The 21,636-nt window shown below is 36.9% G+C and overlaps 1 long non-coding RNA gene and 1 pseudogene across 1 annotated transcript; one reads left to right on the plus strand and one right to left on the minus strand.

The window, feature by feature from the left end:
• Nucleotides 1-3,167: 3,167 nt before the first annotated feature.
• Nucleotides 3,168-7,980, minus strand: LOC140227308 (uncharacterized). Its single transcript, XR_011901038.1, has 4 exons — nt 7,835-7,980; nt 4,751-5,018; nt 4,207-4,430; nt 3,168-3,687 (listed from the first exon to the last, which is right to left on the minus strand). It is a non-coding gene; the product is annotated as an uncharacterized lncRNA (long non-coding RNA).
• Nucleotides 7,981-16,451: 8,471 nt separating this feature from the next.
• LOC140227309 (uncharacterized) lies at nt 16,452-17,115 on the plus strand (annotated as a pseudogene).
• Nucleotides 17,116-21,636: the final 4,521 nt, after the last annotated feature.

The raw sequence follows: 21,636 nt of genomic DNA on the forward strand, positions 1-21,636 counted from the left end.
TTGTAGCCGAGACTGCGCTATCTTGTGAGTGTCCTCCGTTCTTTCATGCAATGTCGGAATCACGTTAAAAATTTTGGCTGAAATTAAGGCATATCTTCGATGCCTATATCAAGATATTTCTTTCTTTCTACAACTTTCTTTGCAACAACTCAAATAAAATAGCCCCTATCACCCCCATATTTTGCACATGTTTAGTTCATGTCACCTACATTATTTCATGAAATAACAACTACTTGAATTGGACACCATCTTGTGTATGTAAATTAGGGTCAAAGGTCATAAATGTTTTATCCTGTATCTTGATAAATGCATGTCCTATCTTTCCCATATTTTGCACACGCAAAGACCATGTTACAAGAATTATTTCACAAAATAACCACTTTTTACTCAGATGCCGTCTTGTTTGTGCAAAGTGGGGTCAAAGGTCATATGTAGTTCTTTCTGTATCTTTGCTATGACGTGTTATCTCTATGGGAGGGAATTTTTCTAAATGTGAAAATTGATATAATTGTCTTTATCGAGCACTATAGCTCACTTACCCTACGGTGAATTTTTCCCAGATTTTCATATGTTGTAGCTGAGACTTTGCGCTATCGATACCCTTGTAAAAAAATACCATGGTTTGACTATGAGGCATAACCATGGTTTTACATTGGATCCATCCATGGTTTAACCATAGTGCAATATGGTTTGATTATGGTCAAACCATGGTGCACTAATGTTTAACCATAGTTTAACAATAGTTAAACAATAGTGCACTATGGTTAAACCATGGTATCTACGGTTAAACCATAGGTTTAGCATGGGTTAACCATGGTAACCATGGTTTAAAGGTGGTAAATTGGAACGCACTTACCATGACATTACTGTGGTATTACCATGGTCACTACTGTGGTTCTACAGTACCAAAACCATGGTTAAGAAAAAGTAAAACCATGGTTACGGAAGTGTGAAACCATGGTTAGGAAATGGTGAAACTATGGTTAGGAAAAGATGAAACCATGGCAAACTTATGGTTTCACCATAGTGCAATATGGTTTGATTATGGTCAAATCATGGTGCACTAGTGTTTAACCATAGTTTAACCATAGTTAAACAATGGTGCACTATGGTTAAATCATGGTAGCCATGGTTAAACCATAGGTTTAGCATAAGTTAACCATGGTAACCATGGTTTAAAGGTGGTAAATTGGAACGCACTTACCATGACATTACTGTGGTATTACCATGGTCACTACTGTGTTTCTACCAAGCCAAAACCATGGTAAAGGAAGTGTAAAACCATGGTTAGGAAATGGTGAAACCACGGTTAGGAAATGGTGAAACTACGGTTAGGAAAAGATGAAACCATGATAAACTCATGGTTTAACCATAGGGCAATATGGTTTAATTATGGTCAAACCATGGTGCACTAGTGTTTAACCATAGTTTAACCATAGTTAAACAATGGTGCACTATGGTTAAACCATGGTAGCCATGGTTAAACCATAGGTTTAGCATAAGTTAACCATGGTAACCATGGTTTAAAGGTGGTAAATTGGAACGCACTTACCATGACATTACTGTGGTTTTACCATGGTCACTCACTTGTGTTTCTACCGTGCCCAAACCATGGTTACGAAGAAGTGAAACCATGGTTAAGGAAGTGTAAAACCATGGTTAGGTAAAGGTGAAAGTTTGGTTAGGAAAAGATGAAAACATGGTTTTACAGCTGCCAAACCACAGAATTACAACCCAAATAACGATACAACCATGATCCATTGTACATAGTAAACCCACTATTTAACCACAGTGCAATATCGTAGAAAAATGTATTTTTAACTACAGTTGTATTTCACAAGTACTTTGAGAAACCATGGGGAAATTTGGTTGGAGAAATATATTTTTCCACAATTGCTTTGCTATTTGATGAATAATGATCAATAAATAGCACAGTAGAGTCTTCACATAAAGTGATGAAATAAAAATATTTTCAGTAAATTACCTGGAGCAGAATAATAATTCTTACAATTCCTATACATATGTATTGTGATACAGTACATTTGTAAACATGTATATGAACCTGGACTCTGAAACAGGAGAAAACCAATTCTCTATTACATGTATTTTCCTTCTAGCTATAGTCTAAAAAATATGTACAGCTGTATTTAAAAACTGACTTCCATGTGTGTGTTGGTGGATGGGTGCAGATTGTAAGTGTTAATTGATTCACTGTTTAATAAAAGAAGCTATATGTAGCAACGAGTACATGTAGGTCGATGCTCTTACCAGCATTGACTTTCACACAGCCAAAGCTCTCCCCAAAACATACATGTATATCGAATACACTATGGCCAAATTGAGGAAACCAATAAGTCCCAATTTTTATGGCCTAGTCATGTGTATTCCTCTGAACATGCAGAAGTCAAACATTGCCCAATTTGATGCGCTTTTTCAGTCAAAACTGACTGACTGGAGTTGACTGTACTGTCATTAGCATTTAAAGGCACATAGACCCGGTGGTTTGCTTGCTTACACGGCGCACGGCACAAGCTTCCTTGAGAGACCTATGCTATCGACTCCTCTTTATCGTTAGCGTACACGGCGCACGGCACAAGCTTCCTTGAGAGACCTATGCTATCGACTCCTCTTTATCGTTAGCGCTTACGCTTTGACCCATTTCCATGAGTCCGAAGAAGTCCAATCCACTGCTGATGATGACAGCTTTAATATTTTTTTCTCTGAAGTCAAACAAAAAAGCATGCACCCTGGCATTCAAATTCTACGGACTGTCTGACACGCAGAGAAGACAATGAAGGCAACATTACCTATCAACACCTACGCGCTTTACCGTTGAAGACAGCTCAATTTCGGCAGTCTTTGTATCAATGCTAATGGTGATCGGCACTCTCATCCAAAAGCGCTGCAGCAACTACCGGGTCTAGGCACCTTTAGAATAAGAAAGTACACAAGGGTAGAAACAGTCAATTATGATTATACATTCAAAAGTTATTTTTCAGCAGCTGGGTGTGAGAAGTCAAAGTATCATACAAATATCACATTATTTCCAGTTGCAAAACTGTAGGTTTATGTAAACAAATCAATGAAGAAAATGTACTCTTACTGAACCTCAGTCAACAAATAAGACATAAGAATGCACATTTGCTCACTTTGCTGTTACAATTGAAAAGTAGCTTTTTATTGCTTCATGAGCAGCATCTTGACTGTACGTGGGTATGGCTTATTGCCAGTCACATGATTTAAAACTATAAGAATATCACCTGCAAAGAATTAGTTGGATAATTAAATACAGTGTACATATATTAGTGCATGTTTGATGTACATGATCATTAGTAGCTTTGAATTGTATAGATAATGCAAATTTGGACTTAAGTGACACCAGGAGCACTGGACAACAGAACAAAACAGCATCAAAAAAAAAAAAAAAAAATTATCTAGCAACCAACAGTCCTGACATGAGAGCATACATGCACACTTCACATGCTTTAAAAACTGTCCTTGTACTTCTACTGTCCAAGACTATCCAGCAGTAAGCTTTGGTGCAACTTCTGGATGAGGCTTCGCAGGAACTAGGTCTTGATATAGCTTGGTTAGTGTGCCCTTTGTCGTTGTGGAGCCTTGAGATGTCCTTCTTTTGCAACCGTGAGCCGTGAGAATTTTCTTGGGGAAGATCACTCCTGCAACGAACTGAGAATTTATTCATTACGCTATTATTTTTTTAAAATAATAATAACATGTAGTACGTGTTAAACTCTACTTCAAATACTCAACACACAAAATTCTTGCACAGAATAGTTACCTTGCAAAAAAACATAAGAATGGGATTAGATTGATGTGGTACACCTAGCCATCATTTCATCACTCTAATGTGCTGGAGAGATACTGTTTAAAATACAGTGTACTTTTACAATCATTTTAACCCCTAAGTGCCACATACAGGTGAAGCCATTACGTTCAACATTCCATATCATGTATTGTGCACAAATTGCCTAGAGTAATTTGATGTTTTTCAAAAATTGATCACATTCTATTTTAAGCAGGTTGCCAATATTTTAGGATGCTGCATAGCATGCTGCTGGTATTTGAGGATGTTGCACAAGAATTTGGGTATGCTGCAGTGTAATGCTCAAATTCCTCATGAACTACACTAATAATGGGTTGAAAAAAAGAAAGAAACAAAGAAAGAAAGAAAGAGGAGTATCTTACCCTTGATGACATGGAAAAGCGGGAGAAAGTATGACATCAGTAGATGGACTTCTCTGCACCAGAATTCAGCCAGGAGGATGCCATACACGTATCAGCACTGCATGTACTTGTACCCATGAAAGGAGCTAGCTAGGGGACAGCCTGATCGATGGTCATGGGTGGACTTCAAGTCTTCTATGGAGAAACCTTCTCGTGTCAGCCACTGGCACAATCAATCATTGATTCTGATGAGGAAAAAAAAAGATAACACAACATAACGATAATAGTGATGATTGAGAGAAGTGAAATAAGGTTAGGCAGAAAAATCACACAGGAAAATGATGTAACATACAAAATACAGCATTGGATGATTTAAAGTTTGGTGCTTGTGCTAGCTCCCAAATGACTGCTGGAATAAAAGACTCCCAAATATTCTACAATGTCGCATAGCATGCTGCTGGTTTTTGAGGATGTTGCACAAGAATTTGGGTATGTTACAGCGATATGCTCAAATTCCTAATGAACCATACTGGGTTGAAATAAAGAAACAAAGAAAAAGGAATACCTTCTCCTTGATGACATGGTCAAACGGGAAAAAACATGACATCAGATGATCCACTTCTTTGCACCAGAATTCAGCCAGGAGGATGCCATGTACACATATTGATGTAAATCAGCGCTGCATGTGTATCATGTACTTGTACCCATGAAAGGAGCAAGCTAGTGGACAGCACGATCAATGGTCATGGATGGACCTCAAGTCTTCTATGGACTGCAAGTCTTCTATGGAAACACCTTCTCACATCAGCCACTTGCACAGTCAATCTTTGATTCTGATGAGGAAAAAAAAAAAACAACACACGATATAACAATAATACACCTATTAATGATTGAGAGAAGAAAAATAAGGTTTGCCAGAAAAATCACACAACAATCCGTTAGGTGAATGATATACTGGTATAACATACAAATTACAAAATACAGCATCCTTTGCCATTGGGGGATTTCAAGATCAGTGCTAGTGCTAGCTCCCAAATGACTGACTTAAATTGAGCTCCAACACCGACGGTTGGATTAACTAAGCGATACTTATCAAAGTTATTGATCCCCAGCAATAGGTGTTGGAATCGCAGCATCGCATGGTCCGTGAGAATCGCACGACGAAAAGTGATGGCGCATGATTACACTCGAATATTAAAAGATGCAGGACTGCTTAGTTTTTAGACACAAAGTGAGGAAGACAGACTAAAATGCCCCAAATTTCAACCATTCTTCAAAACACAACTTAATATTTAATTTTATGCTTCCAGGCTCAGATTTATGAAGCCACATGCTCGTGTAGGGCCTACGTTTCGTGGCGTGGGTGACCATTGCATTAGCATAAAATGTACATGCTACAGGCCTAACTCTTACACTACGAAATGGCGGAGCTAGGTGCAGCAGACGACATTCTTTGATTTCAACACCAAGCCCAGCACTTGACCGAAAGATTGGTCTGTATCTCGTCGACGGGGATATGTTCCACAGAGCAGAGACTGCATCTGGCTTTACGGATCCCCTCCTATAGACATAGTCCGGAGGTAGAGAGCCATAAGTAACATCAAAAAAAAAAAAAAATAAAAGACTCCTCCTTCGGACAGACGAATCTTTCACAAGTTTGCCCAGCACTAGCAACCAGAAATTTATGACATATTTTTGAGGTCATCCTACCAGCACCTACGGACTTCAAGTTCACTTCAGTTTTATCGCCAGTGCCAGTGGCTGCCAGTGCTTAAGTTAGTGCTGAGACACAATCAAAGAGTATAGAAGCTAAGAGGGCGTACTCTCGCGACTTCGCACTCAAACGGGTGTAGTACGGCATGGAGCGGGAGCCCAACATGGAGCCCAATGGCAGCCAATTTAGTAATAATACCGCAAGCTTCTTAAACACGTGAGCCTATGGAGCAAACCCTACCTTCCTTTCATTTTCTTCATTTTAAAAGGAAGCACACAGCGGTAGAATTGCATTTCAGACCTCAAAATATCACAAAAAGTATATTTTCTGTCGATATGTAAAAAAAAAAAAAATTGAAGTAATGTAATTACTTTTTTATCAGTAGTCCCTCAGCAAGTTTGTATTTGAGCTGACAAACGCCACCTATCTCATTTCTCTCTCCCTCCCGAAACATAGTTTGGTCTACCTACTTCAGCTCAAACTTTGTGGGCCTGCAGATTGCGATTGGAAAGTAAATGACATTTTTTTCAAATACATTTCACGGTTAGACAGGAATGATATTTCTTTACGACAAAACAAGATTCTAAGTACATACATCGGTACATATCTTCCCCTGTTAAGTATGCCCCCTAAAATGGGGAAAAATGAAAGGGAGACAGATATACGAGGACCCAGTGATACGGCACTGATATCATGATCGCGTAATATACAGTACGCCCTCTAATCAATCTATCGGTCTGTTGCTTTCAATGGCGGAATGGCGTCAGTATTTCGCCCATGAGCGTACTAGTTCGCAGGAGTAAGCCCTTGTGTCTTAGCGTAGCTTCTACTGATTATCTTGATTCACTGGAGCAGTTACCACTAGAAGTCCTAACAGAGTTACAAGAAAATAGTGTTGTTGATGTAGCTTGCACCGAACCTGATATCACCACCCAATATGAGGTAGGCCTATGCCTACTAACATTGTTAGGGATTACGCCTAACTGTTAGAACTACCGACTACCGTCTTGTTAGCCCGACCAGATGCTGTTAGAGTACGCTGTGCGAATAAATTATAGCCTGTCGCTACTAGTAGGGTTGGGGGTACCACGTATCGTCACCCTAAAGATCTGTGGTAGCTTGTTTATTCTAAAAATATAACACAAATCCGCCTAATTCTTACCTCAAATATGCCATAAATACTGCAGTTTTGTCTCGTTGATTATGAATCTCCGTTTTAAAATAGCGCAATTTTAGCGCGTGCGTTTCGTTTTCTTCGCGCAGCTAAAAAGGGAACCTTGCGATCGGCACCCCCTAACCTCCATAGGTATACACGTGAATTTCACAGCATAGGTAATACACGTGAATTTCACAGCCATGCGTCGTTACTGAGCGGATGTGTAATTTTTAGCTTGGTTTGTTTGAGTTTGATTTTCGTTTCTTCGTTTTTATTGTTTTTATAACTCATGACACTCAATCCCGTGCGTACCTTTTCGTTCTATAAGCAAACAGCCATGATACGCAGGGTGCCGATGGGAAGGTGCCCTGCCGATAGGTGGTGCCCCAACCATTACTAGATCTACACTGTCTACAGCGACTGGGTTGTGTATAGAATCTAGTTAACGTAGATAACTTGTAGAATTTACGTGACACAGTAACACTAACAGTTCAGTACATATACAGTAGCTGAGTTAGAACAACTCATTCCAAACTCTTGAGCTCTCATGTCATACTCTCACACTCACAGACTCAGTCACACTTTCAGATACAGAACAGTCTACTGGACTGGTTATCCCCACTTGATACGATCATGCGAAATTTGCACAGCAGGGGCAGGGCCGCTGCCGGCCCCGGGTCGGTCGGGACAATTCAATGCAAATCTCGCTGGTATCAGTGGTAATTATTTTAGCTAAGATTAGGTCTACTAATAATGTATTAAAAGTTACGTTGACCAACCTTCCTCGAAGAATCCCAAAGGAGCAGTTCCTCTTTTTCTTAGGGGCCGTTTGCTAGCCATTTCTGAAAATATCAGATGGTTCGTACGTCGAGATGTTTGACTCCGGTCAGAGATCATCACGAAAGAGCGTTTGAAATGATGAACAGCAAATCATCGTAGCCGTGTGTGTGGTTTTTGAGCGCGGTCGCGGACTAACGGTTCAGCAGTACATACACGTAAGGTTCAATCAGCGACAACAACAACACGCACATGACCTCTTACGTTACATTATTATCAAGAAAACTTGTAATCATTAATTTTTTGGTTTTGAATTAAAAAATATATGTTTAAAACTTTTTCTTATTGCGAATTAAATTTTTTTTAATGTGTCAATATTTTTTATGCTCCATATATTTTGAAATATATTTTTGTTGTGATCTTTGGTACGAACGAGCCTCATATCAACAACCCGGATCTCCCATTCATCGTACACAATTACTACATGCCGATTGCATTCATATGTAGTTTTCTATTGTTGTGTGTACATGTATGATGTATGTCAAAGCTACGGGGATCGAACGGGCGGCAATGGGTTACTACCTTTTTTTATTTTTTTCACGAGTATGTAATCTCATTTAAGGTTTTTTATGTGCTTTATTCCGTAGTGAATAGATGTTGCATTTTAGGAATGCTGTAAATCAAGCAAGTGAAGCAGCTTTTTGTTTGCAATGGTAAGACTACTGTTTGTTTACATAATCCTGTTGAAGCCAAACGGGTGCTGGTGGTTGCGTTAGATGAATGTCCGTCATGACTTGCATTGGCATTGCGGCCATCAAATTATGAGTTTTCATATTGATTTTTGTGATCGACATCATTCAATAATCATGGCTAGTGCACGTGGTTTAAACTTTGGTAAAACAAAAAGTTATTAAAACCATGGTTTAATAACCACTGTTCTTATGCTATCATACAAGGTTCCATGGTTAGAAATTCTAGAATATGGTTTTTCCGCACTCTAGTCTATATCTGATCAGCATGAAACCACGGTTGAAACCATTGATTGTTAAAAAATAACCACTTTTTCAACCGTGGGTAAACAAAAGTTAAACCACGGTTTTATAACCACTGTTCTTATGAGCTATCATACAACCATGGTGAAAATCATATGGCTTTTTAACCGCCTCTTCACTATCATGAAACCACGGTTCGTAGAACCAATCAATGTTTCATAACCATCCTTTGCACATCACACTATGATAAAACCATGGTTCAAATCCTGGTGTAGCTATGACCATCGTTTTCCTTGCTAAAATGGAATTTGAACGATTGTTTAAAACCGTTGTTTTCACACTTTTGTTAAACCACTGTTAAAGTCATGGTTATATAGCCTAACCATCATTTTTTAACTATGATAAAACCATGGTTAATATAATCATGGTTAATAGCCATCGTTTTCAACCTTTGTAAAACGAAGTTTAACCATGGTATTATAACTAGTGTTTTTGTGCTATCATAAAACCACGGTTAAAATCATGGTTTTATAACTATTGTTTTTACACTATCATAAAACCATAATGAAATCATGGTTTTATAACGATGGTTTTCAACCTTAGTAGAACGAGAGTTACACCATGGTTTCCTAACCATTGTTTTTATACTATTGTGAAACCATGGTTACAACCATTGTTATATTATTATGTTATTTTTACCAAAGTAGAACGATAGTCTTGTTGTGGTTTTCTCACCATTTTTTTTTAATTTCTTAAAACTGTGGTATAACGATAATTTTTTAACCATGGTTTTAAAACACTTTCATTAAACCACTGTTAGAGCCATGGTTATATAACCATCATTTTTAACTATGATAAAACCATGGTTAATATCATGGTTATAATACCCATCATTTTTAACCTTTGTAAAACGAAAGTTTAACCATGGTATTATAACTAGTGTTTTTGTGCTATCATAATACCATGGTTGAAATCATGGTTTTATTACTATCTTTTTTACACTATCATAAAACCATGATGAAATCATGGTTTAATAACGATGGTTTTCAACCTTAGTAGAACGAGAGTTACACCATGGTTTCCTAACCATTGTTTTTATACTATTGTGAAACCATGGTTACAACCATTGTTATATTATTATGTTATTTTGACCAAAGTAGAACGATAGTCTTCTTGTGGTTTTCTCGCCATTGTTTTTTTAATTTCTTAAAACTGTGGTATAACGATGATTTTTTAACCATGGTTTTAAAACACTTTCATTAAACCACTGTTAGAGCCATGGTTATATAACCATCATTTTTTAACTATGATAAAACCATGGTTAATATCATGGTTAATACCCATCATTTTTAACCTTTGTAAAACGAAAGTTTAACCATGGTATTATAACTAGTGTTTTTGTGCTATCATAATACCATGGTTACAATCATGGTTTTATTACTATCTTTTTTACACTATCATAAAACCATGATGAAATCATGGTTTAATAACGATGGTTTTCAACCTTGGTAGAACGAGAGTTACACCATGGTTTCCTAACCATTGTTTTTATACTATTGTGAAACCATGGTTACAACCATTGTTATATTACTATGTTATTTTTACCAAAGTAGAACGATGGTTTTGTCGTGGTTTTCTCACCATTGTTTTTTTAATTTCTTAAAACTGTGGTATAACAATGATTTTTTCACCATGGTTTTAAAACCGTCGTAAAATGAAAGTTTTATCATGTTATCATAACTATGGTATTTTAACAATGGTATTACCACACTTTCGCCACACATTTACCATGGATATGAATTAAAAATCATGGACTACCATCGATCCATTGTAAAACCGTCCATAACCATGGTTATACCATAGTTACGGTTGTAAAACCATGGTTTTTTTTTATAAGGGTAATGTTCCCCTTCTTTTTTTTTTTCATACGATGTCTGGACCACGTTACAAAACTTGGTTCTTCGATGTAATAAGATATTTCTTTCTTTCTGCTACTTTCTTTGCAATAACTCAAGAAAAACAGCCCCTATCATCCCCATATTTTGCACATGTTTAGTTCATGTCACGTACGTTATTTCATAAAATAACAACTACTTGACCAGACACCATCTTGGGTATGTAAATTAGGGTCAAAGGTCATAAATGTTTCAACCTGTATCTTGGTGAATACATGTCCTATCTTTCCCATATTTTGCACACGCAAAAACCATGTTAAAAGAATCATTTCACAAAATAACCACATTTTGCTCAGAATGTGATGACATCTTGGCTGTGCAAAGTTGGGTCAATGGTCAAATATACTTCATTCTGTATCTTCGTTATAGTGTACACCGAATTTGGTACTAAAGATGGCAGACCTGACTCTCTTTTCTAAATGAGAATCCAAATATCACACGGCCAATGTCTGTAAACACAGATAAAACCTATATGGTCATGCCTATTACGATCAGGACTCGAATCATTGATTAAAAAAAAAATCGGATCACCTAATTTGTCAGTCTTGACAAATTCCGGTTCTAGTTAGGTGATCCGAGTATCCTTCGGATCACCTTCTGTATCTGTACTGATTCTTTATTTCTGGACAAAAGTTGTGCAGAGATTAACTCAGAAAGTCCTCTGCCTATCAATTTCAAAATTATACCATATATGTATCATGTCACAAAGACGACAGATTTTGTAAAATCATTGTGATCAATGGACCGTGACGTCACTATGACGTCATTATATGAAAGCACATTTTCATTAATATCTCATTAATGGAATGGAATTTTTCTATGAAATTTACGTCACATATAGTTCAAATCAAGCGCACTCTACACATTTTCTCAAATTTCAGTTTACACTTAAACCGTGCGCGTACGCGCACGTTAAAATGTTGACATGCTCCAATCGAGCTCAAATTTTTTTTGCACACGTTTCAGATCATTTGGAGCATTTTTTGAAAAATTGAAAAAATTGGACGGACGCGTACGCGCGCGCACATATACGCACGCACAGCTCATATGCAATAGAAATTTCCCGTTTTTTTACACTTATCGGATGACTGAAATGTCAAGGAATATTTCTACCAAGTTTCAAGTCGATCCGACTCAATATGACGTCATACGGGCCCGTCAAAGTTGAAATTCCGCGCGCGCGTCAATGGCGATATACAGTGCAACTATGCCAAAAAACTGCCAATTTTGAATCCGATTTTACTCGTCAGGATGGACGGTGACCCCCCATTTTCTGTACATATTTTGAAAGCTGATGAGTTGTACATGTCATTTCATGGGGTGGCAATGCTGACAAAATGATTAAAAGATATCAAATTTCTTAATAAAGTAAAAAAAGTAAATTTTCGAAATGACGTCATCAAATTTCAAGTTCATTCGAGCGTATCTCACTAATCCTTTGTCAATTTTCACCAAGATTTCAGTATGTTGTAGCTTATTAAATGCTCTTTCATTAACGTAATAACGGTATTTTGATTAGATGACGGCATCACCTCGTAAAAATGGATTGAATGTAATCTTGTCAAATTTGACCAGTTTACGTGTTAACTCTATGGGAGTGCAGTTTTTATGGAAATGAAAATTGACATGACTATCTTTATCGAGCACTAGCTCACTTATGCTTCGGTGAATTTCTCCCAGATTTTAATATGTTGTAGCTGAGACTTTGCGCTATCGTGAGTGTGCCCTTCGTTTTTTCATACGATGTCTGCATCACGTCAAAACACTTGGTTGAAATTAAAGCTTATCTTCGATGTATTGAAATATTTCTTTCTTTCTGCAACTTTCTTTGCAATAACTCAAGAAAAACGGCCTCTATCACTTCCATATTTTGCACATGTTTAGTTCATGTGACGTGAATTATTTCATAAAATAACAACTACTTGATCGGACACCATCTTGGGTATGTAAATTAGGGTCAAAGGTCATAAGTGTTTCACCCAGTATCTTAGTGAATACATGTCCTATCTTTCCCATATTTTGCACACGCAAAGACCATGTTACAAGGATCGTTTCACAAAATAACTACTTTTTACTCAGATGCCATCTTGTCTGTACAAATTGAGGTCAAAGGTCATATGTACTTCTTTTTGTATCTTCGTTATGACGTGTTATCTCTATGGGAGGGAATTTTTTTTAATGTGAAAATTGACATGATTGTCTTTATCGAGCACTAGCTCACTTACCCTTCCGTGAATTTCTCCCAGATTTTAATATGTTGTTGCTGAGACTTTGCGCTATCGTTTTGTTTATTTCGTCTTTTCATACGATGTCGGGATTACGATAAAAACTTGGTTGAAATTAAAGCTTATCTTCTATGTATTGAGATATTTCTTTCTTTCTGCAACTTTCTTTGCAATAACTCAAGAAAAACACGCCCTATCACCCCCATATTTTGCACATGTTTAGTTCATGTCTCGTACATTATTTCATAAAATAACAACTACTAGATCGGACAACATCTTGGGTATGTAAATTAGGGTCAAAGGTCATAAATGTTTCATCATGTATCTTAGTGAATACCTGTCCTACCTTTCCCATATTTTTCACACGTATAGACGATGTCGCGAGAATCATTTCACAAAATAACCACTATTTCATCAGATGCAATCTTGGGAGTGCAAAGGTGGGTCAAAGGTCATATGTACTTGTTGCTGTTTCTTCGTTATAGTGTATACAGAATTTGGTACCTAACATGGCAGATATGACTCCCTTTGCTAAATGAGAATGCAAACATCACACGGCCAATGTCTCTAAACACAGATGAAACTTGTATGGTCATGCCTATTGCGATCAGGACTCGAATCATTGATAAAAAAAAAAATCGGATCACCTTAATTTGTCAGTGATGACAAATTACAATCTCTAGTTTGTTCTTCTTTTTATTAGGTGATCCGAGTATCCTTCGGATCACCTTCTGTATCTGTACGGATTCTTTGTTATTTCTCCCCAAAAGTTGTGCATCGATTAGCTCAGAAAGTCCTCTTCCTATCAATTTCAAATTTATACCATATATGTATCGTCTCCCAAAGACGGCAATCGAACTAAAATCAAAGTGATCAGTCGACCGTGACGTCACTATGACGTCATTATATGAAAACACATTCTCTATCATATCTCATTAATGAAATGGAATTTTTCATTGAAATTTACGTCACATATATTTCAAGTCAAGCGTATTCTACTCGTATTCTCAAAATTCATCTTTATCTCAAAACGCGCGCGTACGCGCGCGTTGAAATATTTGTATGCTCAGATCGAGCTCAAAATTTTTTTGCACACGTTTCAGACCATTTGGAGCATTTTTTGAAAAATTGAAAAAATTGGACGGACGCGTACGCGCGCGCACATATACGCACGCACAGCTCATATTCAATGAAAATTTCCCGTTTTTGTACACTTATCGGATGCCTGAAATGTCAAGGAATATTTCTACCAAGTTCCATGTCAATCCGACTCAATATGACGTCATACGGGCCTGTCAAAGTTGAAATTCCGCGCGCGCGTCAAGGGCGATATACAGTGCAACGATGCCAAAAAAACGCCAATTTTAAATCCGATTTTACTCGTCAGGATGGACGGTGACCCCCAATTTTCTTTACATATTCTGAAAGCTGATGAGTTGTACATGGTATTTCATGGGTTGGCGATGCTGGCAAAATGATTAAAAGATATCAAATTTCTTAATAAAGTAAAAAAAGTAAATTTTCAAAATGACGTCATCAAATTTCAAGTTCACTCGAGCGTATCTCACTTATCCTTTGCCAATTTACACCCAGATTTCAGTATGTTGTAGCTTATGAAATGTTCTTTCATTAATGTAAAAACAACATTTTGATTGGATGACGTCATCGCCTCGTAAAAATGGATTGAAAGTAACCTTGTCAAATTTGACCAGTTTACGTGTTATCTCTAAGGGAGTGCAGTTTTTCTGGAAATGAAAATTGATATGACTATCTTTATCGAGCACTAGCTCACTTATACTTCGGTGAATTTCTCCCAAATTTTAATATGTTGTAGCTGAGACTTTGAGCTATCGTATGTGTGCCCTTCGTTTTTTCGTACGATGTCGGGATCACGTCCAAAAACTTGGTTGAAATTAAAGCTTATCTTCGATGTATTGAGATATTTCTTCCTTTCTGCAACTTTCTTTGCAATAACTTAAAAAAAACAGCCCCTATCGCCCCCATATTTTGCACATGTTTAGTTCATGTCACGTACATTATTTCAGTAAAAAACAACTACTTGATCGGACACCGTCTTGGGTATGTAAATTAGGATCAAAGGTCATAAATGTTTCATCCTGTATCTTGGTGAATACTACGTCTGGCTTCACGGATCCCCTCCGTATACAGACCGAAGTCAATGATCCCGGCTCCTGTGTGGAGCATCGCGCACAGATCAAACGTCGTTGTAAACCAAATTTCTGACAGCTTTTTTACATTCACACAAGTTTGAACGTGACGACGCAACAGGCTGGTTGATGTGTGTTTTACGTTGAAAATTCGACCGAAATGTTGGATTATTCATTAATGTGGTGTGTGAAGTCTATTCTTGAATAGTTGATTTAACTGTACAAGCTTAAATTTGCCGACCTAGGGCCGTGAATTAGACGCAATCGAGAAGGGTGAGGTACCTCACCCAATTTTCCATAGAGAGAGTGGTTAAGAATATCCACACAGCAATGGGTACTGGTACCTTCCGTCTGTCTACGGAGGACAGATTGTCTTTATCGAGCCGGTGAATTTCACCATATTTCACCATGTGTGCCTATGTATGCCTGTGTATGCCTATGTATGCCAGAAAATCACAAGAAATCACACGGATGGACATACCATCGCTGTGCCTCTGCCTCACATTCTGAGAGCTAAAGACATAATGCAACTGATTTATCTGTGATTTCATGCATCTGGACCTGCTGAACATGAATTTTGTGGTTCCTTGCTGCAAACACAGAGGCGGACTGTACCAGACTGGAAGAAGAAGAAGAAGAAACACCGCTGCAAACAACAGTCTTTCGCGCTATAGTCCCACACATTCATCTTCGTGTCATGGACCACCAGTTCTTCATGCAGAAATTGCAGTGACAATGACGATCTACTGTAAGTTTTTTTCTGATATTGCATACACCACAGGACCTCTTGCTACAGTGACCTGTGTCTCTCAGCCTTATATCCGTGGAAACCCTGAACTTAATCAATGTCAATGCACAGTGTGCTTGGATAAACTGATAGGCCTACCGAGTGTTAGTTATACATGTCCTACGGCTACTGAACTGTGCTGTGTACTGTGCATACGTGTGTCTGTAGCGGTGCTGAATGCTATGTGCAAGCAAGTTGTACGTACATCAGTCGCCTAGCTACACAGTGTACTGCTTGTAGACTACTGAGTATCTCATGTGACATCTGAAGTTAAGCCTCATCTTCTCAGAACTCAAAACCTCCCGTGATTATCACCAAATGACTATCACAAGTGTTCTTCACGTGACGGTATATAAGAGTATTAGACCTACCTCGAAGTGAAGATGAATTGACTTATGTATGCTCTACAATCATAGTCTCAGAGTGCAAATGTGGATTACAGCTACAAGTTGTACAGTCCACTGGCTGCTTCTCTGCAGTCAGTATGCCTGACCTCGCCATTTCTGTTCATCACTGAGTATAGCACCGTAATAGTCATCACTCCAGATTCCAGTACTACTGTCACACTGTCTGTCGCACCTGATACCCCAATATGGAGACCCGCAAAGGGAAAGCCACAAGTACTGAAGCAATCATTCAGGCTTTTGGAGAGTGTATCCAGAGTCCTGATTTCCTTAAAGCCATCGAAGAAGCTGTTGAGAAAGCCATGAATAAACAAATGACAAAGTTTGTCCAGCGCCTTGACCTAGTTGAGCAAAAGTGCACCAGTCTCAAGGAGAAGTCCGATCAACATAATGGCTGCATCTTTGACCTGGAAGCATCCCTCAAAGCAAAAGATGCTGAAATAAAACATCTCACCACCGTCTTGATGATCAAGCAACAGCTGTCAACAATCTTAAACTGACGATGAATGAAGCAGAGCAATATTTCCGCCGCAACTATTGAAGTTCCATGGTGTCAAAGAGAGCAGACTAGAAGACACAGACCAACTCATCCGCCAGCTCTGTTCCGACCAGCTCGATGTGCCCATTACTCTCAATTATCTTGACAGATCGCATCGTGTTGCCCCCCGCAACGACATCGCGACATCCCAGCCGTCAAACTTTGTTGCCAGCAACAAACAGAAAGACAATAAAGAAGACCATCCTTAGTAAATGTGACTTGGAAAAGCTTTGACATGGGCCTAAATTGATCCCAAATAGGCACTCAAATATTGGGTATTTTGTTGAATTTTGTATATTTTTTTTTTCTTTTTGAATTATATGTACACACTTGTATATCTCTGATTTTCTGTATAACTTTTGCACTTCTTTTCTTTTTTCTTTTTTTTCCCCAAATGTTTGAGCCTTGTAATAGTTTGATTACTCAAGTGGTCGAAGACAACGGAACCTCAGATACTTTACATACAGATACTCCATTAATAGTGCATGATGATGTGAGGGTTTCTCCCTTAACATCTGTTTTTCAGGAAGAATCAACTACATCTTCCAATTTCTGTAGTGAACAAAATGAAAATGTTGTTGAAAATGAAGAAACTCACTCAAGTGTAGTCAAGTATTATCTGGGTAACGAGTTTGAGGTAACAGTTCAGCAATTAATGTTAACAGATAATTTTAGTATGTTACATTTTAATGCAAGGAGTTTGTCCCGAAATTTTGATCAAATTCACAGTTATATCTCAAGTATCCAATTTTCGTTCTCAGTGATAGGGATATCAGAGACATGGATAAACTCATCTTTGACTTTACCATTTGTGATTGATGGCTACAAATTTGTCCATGTGGATAGACCCAGTGGCCGTGGTGGTGGAGTTGGTTTGTTTATACATGAAAGCTTGAATTTTATGTTAAAGAATAATTACATGTATGAGGAATGTGACGGTGTTTATTATCTGATTGTAGAAATTGAACGTAAATCCCGTAATAATATAATTGTAGGAGTTGTGTATCGACAGCCCAAATCATCAGTGTCTGCATTTACATCTTTCTTTGATAACTTGTTGAACACTGAGGATTGGAAGAGTAAAAAAGTGTACCTTTAATGGGAGATACTAATATTGATTTGATGAAAAAACAAGACAATGCACAGGTATTTGATTTTGTTAATACAGTTGTTTCATCTGGGTTTTGCTCAACTATAGACAAACCCACAAGGGTGAATTCATTATCGGCCACTCTTATCGACAACATCTATACAAATGATGTGGGATACTGTAATCTGTGTGGTATTTTATTGACTGAAATATCAGATCATTTTCCTGTATTCTATTTATCTAATGAAGCTGTCTGTGATGATAATGTTGAGCAGGTATCCTTTTGTTACAGGAATGTAACGAGGGCAAGTATCGGTGAGGTAAAAGAAGGGTTGAAAACAACAGATTGGTCAGATGTGTATAAGGAAGATGATCCTGATGCAGCATATAATGTATTTTGTGCAATATTTACAGGTTTATATATAACACACACTTTCCGAAAATTATTAAGCATGTGAAGAAATGTAAGAAAAGTAGGAAACCATGGGTAACCTCTCGTATTTTAAAGATCATCAATAAGAAAAACAAAGTTTATAGAGAATATCTTCAATGCCCGTCAGAATATAGATATGAAAAATACAAGAAATTACGTAATCATGTTACAGCTTGTTTGCGAAGAGCAAAAAGGAATTATTATTTTAATAAATTTGACTCAGTAAAAAATAATTCAAAAAAGATGTGGTTTCATATAAATTCTATACTCGGTAAGAAAAATAATGTGCATAGTGAAGGCATCACATTTGATGGTAAACATTGTAGAGATTCTGATGTAATTTGTGAACGTTTTAATGATTTTTTTATTCATACTGGATCTAAAGTTAATAGTGAGATTGACAGTGGAAGAACTGATGATTTTTATGGATATCTGCAAGAACCACTGTCTCATTCTTTATTTTTTAAGCCAGTGACAGAGGAAGAAATAATCAGAACTGGTAAACTGTTGAAGAACGGGAAGAGCAGTGGATAATTATGATGACATCAGCCCAACTGTTTTCAAACATGTATTACCGTATATAGTTCAACCTTTACATCATATTTTTAATTCCTCACTCAGTACTGGTATTATACCATCTGAAATGAAACTTGCCAAGACCGTTCCAGTTTTTAAAAAAGGTGATCCAAGTTTGTGCAATAACTATCGCCCAGTATCAATTTTACCCTGTTTTTCTAAAATTTTAGAGAGATTGGTGTTTGATAGATTATATTTATTTTTAATTAAACATAATGTGTTGTACATTGTATGACAGCCAGTATGGTTTTCGTCACAATCATTCTACGGACCTTGCCATTATTGAAATTCATGATCGAATCCTGGATGAGTTAAATTCGGGGAATGAGGTCATTGCAGTCTTTATGGATTTATCAAAAGCTTTGAATTCTCTTTCACATTATATTTTGTTGCAAAAATTATATTATTATGGAATACGAGGTGTGTTTTTTTGACTGGTTTAAATCATATCTGTTAGATAGGAAACATTACACTGTATTTAATTCTTGTACATCCACACAAAAAATCATTAGCACAGGAGTACCCCAGGGCTCAGTTCTTGGGCCATTATTGTTTTTATTGTATATTAATGATATTGTAAATGTTTGTTCTGATTGTCGTTTTATTTTATACGCTTATGATTCTACAGTCCTTGCATCTCATAAAGATATCAATGTGTTGATTTGTAACTTGAATAGAAGTTTGGCTCAGATATCTTCATGGTTTAAAACAAATGAATTATTTTTGAATATTAGCAAGACATAGTGTATCCGTTTTAAAAGGAAAGGTGTACAACAGGAAATTGGCAATCTGTCTGTCAAAATAGATTCAGATTCTTTAATGTTTTATGATTCTGTAAATTTTCTTGGTGTCACATTGACTACAATAGCACTTTAAGTTGGAAGGAACATATTAATTCTGTTTGCCAAAAAGTGTCTCGTTTTGTTGGAATTTTAAACCGGTTGAAATATGAATTGCCAAAGTCTATATTATTCATCTTATATAATTCTCATGTTTTATCACATTTGACATATTGTAATTCTATCTGGGGAATACATATTCTTCCCACTTCCAAAAGTTGATAGTTTTACAAAAGAAGGCTATACGTATCTGCACTGGCTCTACATATCAAGCGCCTACATCTGAATTATTTACTGTAAATCATTGAAAACTCTGAAGTTAATAGATACAAATGTATAAATAAGATGCAAATTGCCTCGTTGATGCAACGTTATCATTCACAATCTCTCCCTCCGTATTTTATGAATATGTTCATGATTAATGCTGATGTTCACACTCATTATACTGGATCATGATACCAGATTCACCGATGGTCTTTCTCAAATGATAGGTCCAAATATTTATTACGGTATACTAGACCTGTATTGTGGAAGGATTTGAACGTGAACCATGTTTTTAATGTACAATTTCATAATATTTTTAAAAAACAGTATAAAAAGATTCTTCTGAGTTTATACTGAAGTTCTATGTGAAAGTATCGGTTTTAGATTTTGTGTGATATCCTTATGTATTTTGACCATGTTGATTTGTTTGTTTGTTTGTTTCTGTATGTTTTTGCTTGTTTGTTTTCTCAATTCAAATCTGTTTCTATACACTATTAGGTATGCACAGTCTTACAAACCATTTAAAGGCTTTCTTATGTGCATTCCATTTTTCATCATTACAGTTGTGTACTTTGTGCTGATTTGTATAGCATATGAATGTAACAATACCTTGAATTAACGTTGTTTTGTTTTTATATGTCATGTGTTTTTTTATCCTTGTGGAATGATGGAAATAAACAAAATTTTTCCCACATTTTAATATGTTGTAGCTGAGACTGCGCTATCTTGTGAGTGTCCTCCGTTTTTTCATGCAATGTCAGGATCACGTTAAAAATTTTGGCTGAAATTAAGGCTTATCATCGATGTGTAATATCAAGATATTTCTTTCTTTCTACAACTTTCTTTGCAACAACTCAAATAAAATAGCCCCTATCACCCCCATTTGCACATGTTTAGTTCATGTCACGTACATTATTTCATAAAATAACATCTACTTGAATTGGACACCATATTGTGTAGGGTTAGTTATTGTGTAGGGTCAAAGGTCATAAATGTTTTATCCTGTATCTTGATAAATGCATGTCCTATCTTTCCCATATTTTGCACACGCAAAGACCATGTTACAAGAAGTATTTCATAAAATAACCACTTTTTACTCAGATGCCGTCTTGTTTGTGCAAAGTGGGGTCAAAGGTCATATGTAGTTCTTTCTGTATCTTTGCTATGACGTGTTATCTCTATGGGAGGGAATTTTTCTAGATGTGAAAATTGATATAATTGTCTTTATCGAGCACTATAGCTCACTTACCCTTCGGTGAATTTTTCCCAGATTTTCATATGTTGTAGCTGAGACTTTGCGCTATCGTAATGTTCATCTTCTTTTTTTCATACGATGTCTGGACCACGTTAAAAAACTTGGTTCTTCGATGTATTGACATATTTCTTTCTTTCTGCTACTTTCTTTGCAATAACTCAAGAAAAACAGCCCCTATCATCCCAATATTTTGCACATGCTTAGTTCATGTCACGTACATTATTTCATAAAATAACAACTACTTGACCAGACACCATCTTGGGTATGTAAATTAGGGT

The sequence above is a fragment of the Diadema setosum genome, chromosome 4 (genome assembly GCF_964275005.1).
Source record: "Diadema setosum chromosome 4, eeDiaSeto1, whole genome shotgun sequence".
NCBI classification, from domain to species: Eukaryota; Metazoa; Echinodermata; class Echinoidea; order Diadematoida; family Diadematidae; genus Diadema; species Diadema setosum.